Here is a 13623-nt window from a genome sequence, read left to right on the forward strand (position 1 = left end):
ATAACTAAAAAAAGAGATTTGTCAAAAAGAAACAGAGGAAGAGGACAAAGAAGAGGGAGAATATGTCAGAAACATGTGTGTGAAAAAGAAACAAGAAGAAAAAGGAGGAGGAGGAGGAGAAACGGGAGAGGAGGAGAAAGGGAGAACGGAAAGGAGGGGGAATTTGAAAGAAGAGGGAAAGGGGAGAGAAAAGAGACATCCCAGAAGAAGAGCGAAGGAATGAGAAAAGAGAGAGGGAGGGGAGGGAAGAATGGAAAGGGAGGAGAGAATGAGAAAAGGAATAGATGAAGAGGGGGAAAAAGAGATAAAAGGGATAGAGAGGTAAAAGGGAGAAATGGAAGACAGAGAAAGGAGGGAAGAAAAAGGGATAAAAGGAACTAAGGGGGTGTGGGAAATAAAATTTTCCCTCAAAGTGAAGTAAAACAAAATAAACACAACGGAAGAAAAATTTTCCCCCTTTGTTTCTTATACAAGAGCTACAAGTGGGTGGGAATTTTGGGAAACCCACAACCGGCAACAATGTATTTTCATTTGTGAGAACTGTCTGGTCTTTTTGGATGGCAGAGAACACGTTTAACTGAGGGCCTTTAAACAGGGAGTAGACCAGCTTAGTTTGGCTGGGGGAAATTTCCCTTGTTAAGAAAGAGCTGAGGTGGAGTGCGAAAGGCATCCACTCGTAAAATTTTGTTGCCAAAACCAAATGTCAGCCCCAAGCAATCACCCTAGGGCTGATTGAGAGAAACGGGAGAGGAGGAGAAAGGGAGAGTCGAAAGGAGGGGGAATTTGAAAGAAGAGGGAAAGGGGAGAGAAAAGACATCCCAGAAGAAGAGCGAAGGAATGAGAAAAGAGAGAGGGAGGGGAGGGAAGAATGGAAAGGGAGGAGAGTATGAGAAAAGGAAAAGATGAAGAGGGGGAAAAAAAGATAAAAGGGATAAAAGGAACTAAGGGGTGTGGGAAATAAAATTTTCCCTCAAAGTAAAGTAAAACAAAATAAACACAACGGAAGAAAATTTTTCCCCTTTTGTTTCTTATACAAGAGCTACAAGTGGGTGGGAATTTTGGGAAACCCATAACCGGCAACAATGTATTTTTATTTGTGAGAACTGTATGGTCTTTTTGGATGGTAGAGAATACGTTTAACTGAGGGCCTTTAAACAGGGAGTAGACCAGCTTAGTTTGGCTGGGGGAAATTTCCCTTATTAAGAAAGAGCTAAGGTGGAGTGCGAAAGGCATCCACTCGTAAAATTTTGTTGCCAAAACCAAATGTCAGCCCCAAGCAATCACCCTAGGGCTGATTGAGAGGCTGACGAAAAATGCCGACCCCGTCTGAACACGGGAAAAGGCGAAGAAACACGAAAAGAGAATTGAAGGATTTTAAGAAGTTATGGATCTCACCTTTAGATAGAGTTGACTGGATCCCCCACCAACACAGCAAGACCAGGCATGTCCAAAATCTCATGACAGATAGAGGAAACTTATTTCAGCATCATCACCTGCAACACGAGAACACATTAAAATAAATTATCTTGTTTTTCATAGCCACCTAAAAATGTCTTCAGAAGTTTTACATTACAAAAACCACATAAGGTACATTATTATTTCAAAATTCTCTGTATAACAGAAAATCATCTGCAAGGACATGGAAGGAGCCCAGATATTGTTTCTGGGCGTCCAAAGGGTTTTAAAAGTGTCGCAATTTGAATGTATCCATATGGATAAAGTGCCAAGGGTTAAAACACCATGAGATACATATAGGTCCCTTGCCTAACTACCTAGTCATTCGACATCTGTCATTCTTCAGTGTTAACCCATCTAGCAAGTAATCCACCATTATGGAAATCAACTCTACTCACATCTACTACGATACTCTACCCATCTACTAAGATACCAATCCTCCATTAGTGTCACCCATCTACCAGGAAGATGTCAATAAATATTTATCGGTTCTCATTAGAATATTGTGAGGAAACTTATTTCAGCATCATCACCTGCAACACGAGAACACATTAAAATAAATTATCTTGTTTTTCATAGCCACCTGAAAAATGTCTTCAGAAGTTTTACATTACAAAAACCACATAAGTTTCATTATTATTTCAAAATTCTCTGTATAACAGAAAATCATCTGTAAAAACATGGAAGGAGCCCAAATATTGTTTCTGGGCGTCCAAAGGGGTTTTAAAAGTGTCGCAATTTGAATGTATTCATATGGATAAAGTGCCAAGATAAGGGTTAAAACACCATGAGATACCTATAGGTCCCTTGCCTAACTATCTAGTCATTCGACATCTGTCATTCTTCAGTGTTAACCCATCTAGCAAGTAATCCACCAATATGGAAATCAACTCTACTCATCTACTAAGATACCAATCCTCCATTAGTGTCACCCATCTACCAGGAAGATGTCAATAAATATTTATCGGTTCTCATTAGAATATTGACAGTAATGTGACAATCAAACGATACGACATTTTAAAAACAATATTATCGTAAAATATTACGAGCCATTCATTCAATAGTGGGATATCGGTATCTAAATATTAACCCTTAAGTGCATGATTTTTTCTTTTTTGCCGAAAAAAATATATGTGTTACCTTAGAGAATTCTAAGATACCCATTCTTTTTATTTTTTTTTTATCTTTTTTTTTAACCGAGATATACCGGTAAAACCTTAGTGTGTCATATATGTTACACCATGCAGTAAGTTCCCTAAAGGAAAAACGCCAAAAGCGGTGGAAAACCGTCAAAAATCGGCCTAAATACCGCCAACCGCAGCACCTATGGTTTTGAGTTACATCCTTGTCACTTTTGTGGACTACATACCAAATTTCAAGTCTCTAGCTCTTATTGTTCCCGAGATAATAATAAATTACACCGAAAACCGCCAAAAAGCGGTCAAAATACCGCCAACCGCAGCACCTATCTTAACCAAAAGTTTTGTGTCGCATCCTTGTCACATTTGACAACTGCATACCAAATTTCAAGTCTCTAGCTCTTACCGTTCTCGAGATATTTTGTTTACAGACAGACAGACACACACACGGACCAATGAAAAGCACAAGTAGTGGGTGGCCTAACGTCACAATTTTGGCCAATGGGTATTACAGAAGATATCTCTGTGGAAGACGGGGTGTCAGAGTTTTATGTGTTTGAAACCGACAATATGAAACTATAAATCACCTCTCTTGTGATTATTATGAACATGAATATCGCCTTATGAATATTGTACGAGTATACCAGGGTACTCTATGAATATTTTCATGAATACTGTATATCAGATAGCTGCCAGGAGACCCTATGATTCCTGTATCCTGCATTATTAGAAGTTGCTGTGACTGTGACACTAGGTACAAGGTACATACATAGGTACTTGTGACTTGGAGTGCAATCACACTTTGTTTCCTATTTCTTTAGCAAGGGAAATTTCAGGCTGGTATCTTCCCTGTTTAAAGTCCCCCAGCAAGACTAAGCTGGTCTTCTCCCTGTTTCCCCCAGCCAGGCAAAATGAGACTATTCCTTGCTCAGTCCTGTTTGCTTCTTTACCAGTCAGTTGTCTGTTTGTTGTAGATAAGTACTTTGACAAGTTACTCGTAGAATAAAGCGCAAGTAATTGGGTATGGGTCTAAAGATAGGTATTAGTCTTAGTTTGGTACGTATCTACCTATTGGGGTATAGAAAGAAATTTGAATATGAACAAGCATCGAACACACGTACAGTTATTTGCTACACAATATGAGAGGACTTCAATAACCTATGTAAATATGATCATAAAGATACCGAGTGACTCAATCAAGTGTTTTCAAGAAAGTGAGACCGAAGAGCCAAAGAAAATACAAATCCGGAAGGCCAGCCTCGTTAGCTTGGTTGGTAGCGCGTCTATCTCGTAAGCGCTAGGCCGCGGGTTCGATTCCCGCCCGGGGCGGGGCTTTCTCCTATCCTGTCTTCCTTTTCTCTTCGATTTCGGGACGATAAGACCTTGGCAGTTACAGTTCCCTTTGCCAATCATAAAAAAATTGGGAGGTTCCGGGTTCTATTGTTTCATGGACTTGCAACTGCTACTGGCGAAAGTTAAAGCCACCCTGTATAGTACACCGAAACCCACGCGCTTCATTATGTCCCCGACTTACGGGGTATTTGTTTGTCCTGACATCAATACAGGGTGTATAATTTAGAGAAATTCTGCGTGCCTCTTGCCTCGTAGTTCAATAGCTCCCAGATTCTTAACATAAGATGGTCTCTTTATTGAACAATATCATGTGTATTATGTATGGACAGGATTAAGCAGAAAAGAACCATCCATAAGACCATTCCTCTTATGGGTGGTTCTCTTCTGCCTCATGCTGTCCATATTTACATGACCATGGTCCAAGCGTTACAAAAAATGAGTTCTAGCCGATATCGGTATAAGGCTACCTAACCTCTTCTGAGCTTCCAGCGACAAGTGTGCAGTTCTGGATAAAGTAATTTTGATGAGATCTATTACATATGTATAAAGACCAACCCTGTATATGTTTTACCCATTTATAAGTCTGCAGGTAACTTTGGCGAGAGCTTGCTGGGAGCTTTACGTGTGATAGGAAATTGGTTCTAAGGACTATAAAGTCCACAGGTAGTAATAGTAGGAATACATAATAATAGTAGTAATAATAATAACAACAGTACCACAGGACTGGGCAGACTATGATTCATACTCGAATGAAACCAATCTGCCTACTGAGTGTGATTTGCATTTTGCACAACCTATTGGTTTATGCAAACTGTAGGTAGACAGGTATTTTGCCAGTCACCTTTATGTAGTTCGTAATGTTCCTGTGCCCAGAGTCTTCCTATTTGCAGCAGTTCGTTTGTTTTATTGTTTTTTACCTTCTTCTTTTCAGTTTTTTTTTTCTTTGTTTGTTTGTTTCTTCTTCCTTCTTTATTCTTCTGACGTCATCGTCAGTTGCATTTTTCTCTAATATCCCACAAATTTAAGAAAACCAAACATGTAAATGAACTTCACTGTGCTTCTCCTTTGAAGCATTATAAACCCTTTGTAACCTCCAGCTAGCCAAGCTGGTTAGGGTTCGGCTGCTTTGACCCCTCTTTATAGTCCCATAGGAAGACACTGGTCTGCTCCCTGTTCATTCTATTTGCCGAGGGACCGAGCTCCTCAAAGGGAGCCCGGAATCAGCAGTACTTTTTTTAGAAGATAAAAGAGCAGTCTCCTTTTTTTTTTTCTTTTTTCTTCACGCCGGGCCCGAGTAAGCTGGTCCGGCCCTGAAAAAGAGTTATAAGTTCAGGATATTACCCGAGAGTTACACTCAAGACGGAGCCTACTTTTTTTAGAAGATAAATTAGCAGTCTCTCTTTTTTTCCCTTCACGCCAGTTCACGCCGGGCCCGAGTAAGCTGGTCCGGCCCTGAAAAAGAGTTATAAGTTCAGGATATTACCCGAGAGTTACACTCAAGACGGAGCTTTAAGGAAGTTACAACCTTAGCGAATAGGATGGGTATTACAGAAGATATCTCTGTGGAAGACGGGGAGTCAGAGTTTATGTGTTTGAAACCGACAATATGAAACTATAAATCACCTCTCCAGTGATTATTATGAACATGAATATCGCCTTATGAATATTGTACGAGTATACCAGGGTACTTTATGAATATTTTCATGTATGCCGTATATCAGTTAGTTGCCAGGAGACCCTATGATTCCTGTATCCTGCATTCAGGGGCGTGGCGTCCGGTCATCTCTGGATTCGCCGATGACCAGGCCAATTTCCATTTTTTTTTTTTTTTTGAATGAAGAAGACGATAGAAAACGTACAGTTTGGTATGAAATTTCTGATGGGAAAACAAAAAAATGCAGGGAGAAATTTTTTCCCACTTGCCAAGTCCCTCTCGAGTCTCGATCCTCTCTCCCCTAGCATTCACAAGGTCATGGATTCTCTAGAAATCTTGAATCCCCCAATATTGCATTGATTATATCTGTAGATTTTTGTACACACTTGTCCCCTGTGTGAACTGTGAAGGAGGATTGGAATCGCTACTTCGGGCGCATTCGTTTATATTCGGTCTAGTTTCGAGTACCTCTCTCTCTCCCTGGTATTTATTTTTTATACAGAGCGTACCTAAATCATCGAATTGCTCCTGGTTTTCTGAGTACTCTAGTATCTTTTGGTTTACCCTATCAAACAGTTGCATGTGACTTCCTTGAGGTTATGTTTCTAGTTTCTCGCGTTCTCCTCTTGTTTCGGTTTGGAATGATTCTATGATTATGATAGTTTTTCGGCGTTTTCGCAGATTTTGAGTGTGACAGTTTTTAATAATTTGATTGTCATTTCGCGTTTTCCCTTTTATTTTTATTTAAGTGATAATTTGATAAAGATAAAAGTGATAGGTACTCGATAATTTTGTGAAGATCCATCAGAAATTTAAGAACCCTAGGTACTACCTAGTTAAATTCAAAAGTAAAATGGTAAGTTTACATAACATTGTGTGCATGTTTCAATTAAAGTATGTTTGTATTCAGTTATACAAATTACCTACACATACATACTTATATATTTTAGGGCACGGTTAGTCCAGTGGTAAACGCGCTTGCCTTGCCATGCAGGAAGGTCCCGGGGTTTCGAATTCCCACCATCGACAAAAATTTGTACTCGTTTTTCGATTGCAAATATTTCAACGGGTTACTTTCTAATGTTCTCGTGTTGACCAGCACCTAAATGGGAAGTTATTGTGTCTCTTCTCGCCATCTGGATTGGAGGCATACTACGGGATGGGCATGCTACGACACACACCACAAGCGTCCAATGTAGCAGTTGGTTTTCATCGCTACGAAAAAAAAAGGCGGTGAAACCCTCATTTTTTTTTTTTTTTTTTTTAAGTATAGGTATTTAGCGATGACCTCTCGAAAAGTTGACGCCACGCCACTGCCTGCATTATTAGAAGTTGCTGTGACACTAGGTACAAGGTACATACATAGGTACTTGTGACTTGGAGTGCAATCACACTGTTTCCTATTTCTTTAGCAAGGGAAATTTCAGGCTGGTATCTTCCCTGTTTAAAGTCCCCCAGCAAGACTAAGCTGGTCTTCTCCCTGTTTCCCCCAGCCAGGCAAAATGAGACTATTCCTTGCTCAGTCCTGTTTGCTTCTTTACCAGTCAGTTGTCTGTTTGTTGTAGATAAGTACTTAGACAAGTTACTCGTGGAATAAAGCGCAAGTAATTGGGTATGGGTCTAAAGATAGGTATTAGTCTTAGTTTGGTACGTATCTACCTATTTGGGTATAGGAAGAAATTTGAATATGAACAAGCATCGAACACGCGTACAGTTATTTGCTACACAATATGAGAGGACTTCAATAACCTATGTAAATATGATCATAAGATACCGGGTGACTCAATCAAGTGTTCTCAAGAAAGTGAGACCGAAGAGCCAAAGAAAATACAAATCCGGAAGGCCAGCCTCGTTAGCTTGGTTGGTATCGCGTTTGTCTCGTAAGCGCTAGGCCGCGGGTTCGATTTCCGCCCGGGGCGGGGCTTTCTCCTATCCTGTCTTCCTTCTCTCTTCGATTTCGGGACGATAAGACCTTAGCAGTTACAGTTCCCTCTGGCAATCATAAAAAAATGGGAGGTTCCGGGTTCCATTGTTTCATGGTCTTGTCACTTGCAACTGCTACTGGCGAAAGTTAAAGCCACCCTGTATAGTACACCGAAACCCACGCGCTTCATTATGTCCCCGACTTACGGGGTGAGGAGAAGAAGGAGAAGAAGAAGAGAGGAGAGGAAGGAGAAGAAGAGAGGAGAGGAAGGAGAAGAAGGAGAAGAGAGGAGAGGAAGGAGAAGAAGAGAGGAGAGGAAGGAGAAGAAGAAGAAGAGAGGAGAGGAAGGAGAAGAAGAAGAAGAAGAAGAGAGGAGAAGAAGAAGAGAGGAGATGAAGGAGAAGAAGAAGAGAGAAGAGAGGAGGAAGAGAAAGAGAAAAAAAAAGAAGAAGAGAGGAGGAAGAAGAAGAAGAAGAAGAAGAAGAAGAAGAGAGGAAGAATATTATAATGATTTTGCACACAATACATTAGACTCATGTAATAAGTATTTTACAACAATGAAAACTTCAATTCCGAGAGAGAGGGGGAGAGGCAAAGAAAGAGAGGAGGCGAAGGAGAAAGGGAGAGAGAGGGAGAGGGAGAGAGAGAGAACAGGAGGAAGAGAAAGAGAAGAGGGGGAGAAAATAACATAGAACATAAGAGCACAAGGAGGGAAAAAGAGGAGGAGGAAGAAAGATTTGCAGGGGGAAGGAGAAGGAGGGAGAAGGGGAAGAACATGAAATTTAATAAAATAATAATCCGATTCTAATGAAAGTTTTCATCTCTTTTACCATGCACATTGTGCATGTATGTTTTATAGGTTCATACAATGTAGGTATTATTAATTTAATATTATGTAGTAGTTATATGTACCTACCTATGTACGTACATGATTATATGTACTCATTTTTCACAGTGCAATAGTCCTAAATGAAAATGGACGCGGCACACAAGGGATCAGGAAGAGACCGCCTTAACATAATAATACTCAGGTAGGTCCCTACAAGGTACAGTATATGAATGAACAGGTTAATCTTTTACCTACAGGCATTTAGATACAATCCATACAATGTAGACAGATCTGATATTGAAATATGTATTGTTGTTCATTCATCATCTGTCTGGATCTATTCAATCAATTCTCGATTCTTGACAATCAAAACAAATATTGACAATTAAAATCAAATGTGATTTCTATTGGGATATTGGCAACAATTAGAGATACCGAAGATATTGTCTGGGGCAACAATTTAGAGACACAATCAAAGATATCATTTGTCAATAATAGATCAGTTGCGCTTACTTGGGTGATGTTTCAAAGTCATAGAGCAGGAAAAATGAGGACCAACGGAATTTTTCTTTTCTTACGACTTTTCCCGAGATAAATTGATTTAAAAAATACAGGTAAATTGTTAAGTTTGACGTCACGACATACGCTCCCGTAGGCGATGACGTCATAATTCATGACTCCCGCTTCGTTTGTTTGTGCGCATGGAATTCATATAGATATGTGCCATGAAATTTATTGTGGGCAGTAGGTACTTATGTGTAGGTATTTATGTTTAGGTATTCTGGAATGTAAAATTTTGTTCCCAATGGAATGTTTGAACGCATACCGAAAATTTAGATGTGATTTTTCCTGCAGCCTTTATTGTTTTTTTTTTTTTTTTTTTTTTTTTTTTTTTTTTTTTTAACAAAAAGGGGAGAGGGGCGGTGGGGGGGAAGGGGTTGGATTTTTTTTTTTTTTTTTTTTTTACAACCGATAGTTGATAAATAGGTACGTAGGTTTAGCCATTATAAAATGTTCCCAATCTCGTCCCATTCCTTCTTCTTCATCATCTTCTTTACCTTCTCCTCCTCCTCCTCCTCCTCCTCCTCCTCCTCCTCCTCCTATTCGACCCACCTCGGTCGGAAGAAAAGAAAAACAAAACAAAAGGAACCTCGCGGAAATAGAATTTCCTAACTCAATAAATTTTCCAGGCGTATAAAGGAGAAGAGGGGAGGAAAAGAAACGGGAAAGCTCCCAGATTCTTAACATAAGATGGTCTCTTTATTGAACAATATCATGTGTATTATGTATGGACAGCATTAGGCAGAAAAGAACCATCCATAAGACCATTCCTCTTATGGGTGGTTCTTTTCTGCCTCATGCTGTCCATATTTACATGACCATGGTCCAACCGTCACAAAAAATGAGTTCTAGCCGATATCGGTATAGGGCTACCTATAACCTCTTCTGGGCTTCCAGCGACAAGTGTGCAGTTCTGGATAAAGTAATTCTGATGAGATCTACATATGTATAAAGAGCAACCCTGTATATGTTTTACCCATTTATAAGTCTGCAGGTAACTTTGGCGAGAGCTTGCTGGGAGCTTTACGTGTGATAGGAAATTGGGATGGAGGAAGCAGAAAAAATGGAGGTTTTTTTTAGCAAGTTTGATAGAAGGAACTGTAACTGCTGAGGTCTTATCGTCCCGAAATTAAAGAGAGAAGCGAGGGCAAGATAGGAAAAAGCCAGCAGTTCCGAGAACCAGCCTTATCTGTTTAGGACAAATTCGCTCCGGGGCGGGAATCGAACCCACGACCTAGCGGTTACAAGGCAGGCTTTACTTCCGTCCACAGGTCATTAAATTCAACCTCTAAAGCTGTGTTCACACATAGTCGACAGTCGTCGATTGAAGAACGACTGAAAAAAAAAGTTGTCTTTTGTATAGGAAGTCGACGGCTGTCGACTATAAGTGGACACAGATTAAGGCCACCATCAGTAAATCGGCATACTGTATATGGGTTTTTAGCTTCCTCTTTTAAAAATCTTACGACCCGCCACTGATTTTTACATCAATAGAAAATGATGTTTTGGGCCGGTTGGGCGAACTCATTCATTATGAACTGAAATTTTATTTTGACAAATTTAATGAGCACCATGAACCATGAATATCGTTAATAGGGTATCATTATTGTTATTATCAGTATCATTATAACTTATCATTATTATTGTTTATTATTATCATTATTATTACTGTCGTTAATATTCGATCTGAGGAGCCTCCCATTTCACACGTCTAGAAGTCAAGAATGGTCTGTGTGAATCAAAATAGTCGCTGCTGAAACCGAAAAGCGTAATTCTATCTTGTGCACACTAAAAAAATAAAAATAAACTGGACCCCACATGAACGAAAACTTTTGAACCAATCAGAAGGCGCCTTCCTTTACTCGTACATTGTGGACCGGTTATTTTCTGGGTAATTAATGTAATTAACTTTCAATAGTTTTACGCTTTTTTGCTCCAGCAGCGACGATAATAATTGGTCCGGGAATCCAATCTAGATCATTATGATCTACCCACGCCAGATCAAATTTCACGTGTCTAACTAATGGGTTAACATGTGTCGGACTAATGGGTTTTAACCCATGTTAAAACATAATTATGTCGGACTAATGGGTTAATGTCGGCGTACCTACACTTCGCTAATCAAAGTGTGATTTATTCCGAGGCGATAATTTTATCACCTTAATCGCCCAACATTAATTTTTTTAGCCCGAGAAATTTTGTAACACTACCTTATATTTAATGTACCTGGTGTGAACATCACACGACTTTCTATAAAGGTGTGTCCACACATAGTTGACCGACCGTGTCGAGTGTCGATCCACAACAATTCACATCGATCGATGGTTGATCGACGGTCGTCGACTATGTGTGGACACACCTTATAGCAAACCCGTAAATTACCCAGAGAGAGAGAAAGAAAGAGAGAGAGAGAGTCGACTATGTGTGGACACACCTTATAGCAAACCCGTAAATTACCCAGAGAGAGAGAAAGAAAGAGAGAGAGAGAGAGAGAGAGAGAGAGAGAGAGAGAGAGAGAGAGAGAGGAAAGAAAGAAAACCATCCAGGGTTCGTTAGGAAATGTTTAAAATGGTACCTATTCTTGTCTTTCTCATTCTAACTCTCTCTCTCTCCCTCAACGTTTCTCCAATAATCCCTTAGGCCTATTTGTCTCCTCTTTCTTCTCTTCTCTCTCCTTCTCTTTCTCTTCCTCATTTTCTTTCTCTCTCCATCTCATGTTTCTCTTGATCTCTTGTCTCTCTCAATTAAATAATTGAATTCGTCATATCAAATTACTTTCTCCGGGAGAAATGGAGAAAACAGCTAAAACTTACCTCTTTTTCCCTCATTCTTCCCTCCCTCTTTCACTGGCAAAAATTATCCCTCTTTTTCCAAAGAAATTTCCCCTCCTTCTCTCTCTCTCTTCCTTCCTAAAAAAAAGAAACAAAACCGAGAGGGAGGGAGAGAGAGAGAGAGGGGGGGGAGAGAGAGAGGGTTTTGAATTCTTGGCTTTTCCCCTTTTTGTGCGTTTGTCCTTCTTCCTCTCTCTTGCTCCTACTTTTCCTCTCTTGTTCTCCTATTTATGGTATCTTTTCTCTCTCTCTCTCTCTTTCTCATTCTCTCTCTCTCTCTTTCTCATTCTCTCTCTCTCCCTCTTCTCTTCTACTCCACTAGTAATACCATATTACAAGTATTACACTCACCCGAGGTTGAACAGGGAGGATACCAGCCTGAAATTGCCCTTGCTAAGGTCGAGTGCGAGCCCTTCACATGCCCTATACCCTATACACTCGTAAAAATTTTGTACCCACAAACAAATGTCAGCCCAAAGTTAGGGCAATCACCCTAGGGCTGATTGATAAACGTCAACCCTGTATGAACACGGGAAAAGGCGAAGAAAAACGTAATGATATAATCCTAGTCTAAGGCTTAGGTTTAGGGGCAAACAGCCCTAAAAGTTGGGTTAAGCTTATACGAATCTACGAATAATACTAATAATTTACCTACCCGTCTGCTTATCAATATAATAATACCCTAATACTTAGGTATTATGTGCTAACTTACCTGTTCACCTGTCCACTCTAAAACCTCTATCACAAAAAAGGGCAAAAATTTAAACTCCCTTATCCCGAAACTCTCCAACGAAAAAGCTCACCAATATTTTTTAATCCCTCTTTGAAAAACCCCTTCCCTTCGAATTTAGCCCAGACAGAATATTGAGGCCCTTTAGCCCAGGCAAAGGAGGAGGAAAATTAGGAGGATAAGAAGAAAAAGAAGAAGAGAGGAGAGGAAGAAGAAGAGAAAGGAGAAGAGAGGAGAGGAAGAAGAAGAGAGAAGGAGGAAGAGAAAGAGAAAAAAAGAAGAGAGAAGGAGGAAGAGAAAGAGAAAAAAGAAGAAGAAGAAGAAGAAGAAGAAGAAGAAGAAGAAGAGAGGAAGAATATTATAATGATTTTGCAAACAATACATTAGACTCATGTAAAAAGTATTTTACAACAATGAAAACTTCAATTCCGAGAGAGAGGAGGAGAGGGAAAGAAAGAGAGGAGGCGAAGGAGAAAGGGGGGGAGGGGGAGAGGGAGAGAGAGAGAGAGAGAGAGAGAGAGAGAGAGAGAGAGGGAGAGGGTAGGTGATATCTTGCCAGTCATCCTCAGATATTAAAATTCGAATCACGTGCACGTACTATCTTCTAGTCTTTATCAATCCTAGAGTCAATAACACTGGATCATGCTCGATAGCTCAATACTGGTTGAGCGTATGACACTTGCAGTTAAGCAACGGGAAGAGTGGCTTGTCTTTGGATGGACAACCTGGAATGTTGAGTAACTCGAGGTGTGCCTTTAGTTAAGCAAGAGAGATCTTGGTTTACCTTTGGATGTATTGGCCGTCTAGAATGTCACCAAAAGTGCACCACAAATTCTTCAAGTTTCCAATTTTGTTCTCCAAGTCCGCATGCCACAATATTCAACACAGTCAAGTCCAAAATTCAACTTTTTTCTCACTCGATCAATCTCATTTGTATTATCAGGATATTGATGACATAATCAGGGATTGGATTTGTTTATTCGGATGTAAATCCTGCAGCAGTACTGCACCAGGCTGTTGGCATGCGAGTTGATATTACCAATCAAGCTTAGACCAGAGCCATATGTTGTTGCTGGTGTTGTTGTTGTTGTTGTAGCGGTGTAGCTATACCGAGGGGGGGGGGGGGGGGGGTGGGGTTTTGGCCAAA

At 40.1% G+C, this 13623-nt stretch overlaps 1 long non-coding RNA gene across 1 annotated transcript in view; it reads right to left on the reverse strand.

Moving 5' to 3' along the window:
* Nucleotides 1–1391: 1391 nt before the first annotated feature.
* LOC113465627 overlaps nucleotides 1392–13623 on the reverse strand; it is a 21971-nt gene continuing 9739 nt past the window's right edge. Inside the window, exon 2 of the long non-coding RNA XR_003390272.1 lies at nucleotides 1392–1493. This is a non-coding gene — a long non-coding RNA (uncharacterized LOC113465627). The remainder of the gene's footprint in view (nucleotides 1494–13623) is intronic.

The sequence above is a fragment of the Diaphorina citri genome, unplaced genomic scaffold (assembly GCF_000475195.1).
Source record: "Diaphorina citri unplaced genomic scaffold, Diaci psyllid genome assembly version 1.1 scaffold135, whole genome shotgun sequence".
NCBI lineage: Eukaryota > Metazoa > Arthropoda > Insecta > Hemiptera > Psyllidae > Diaphorina > Diaphorina citri.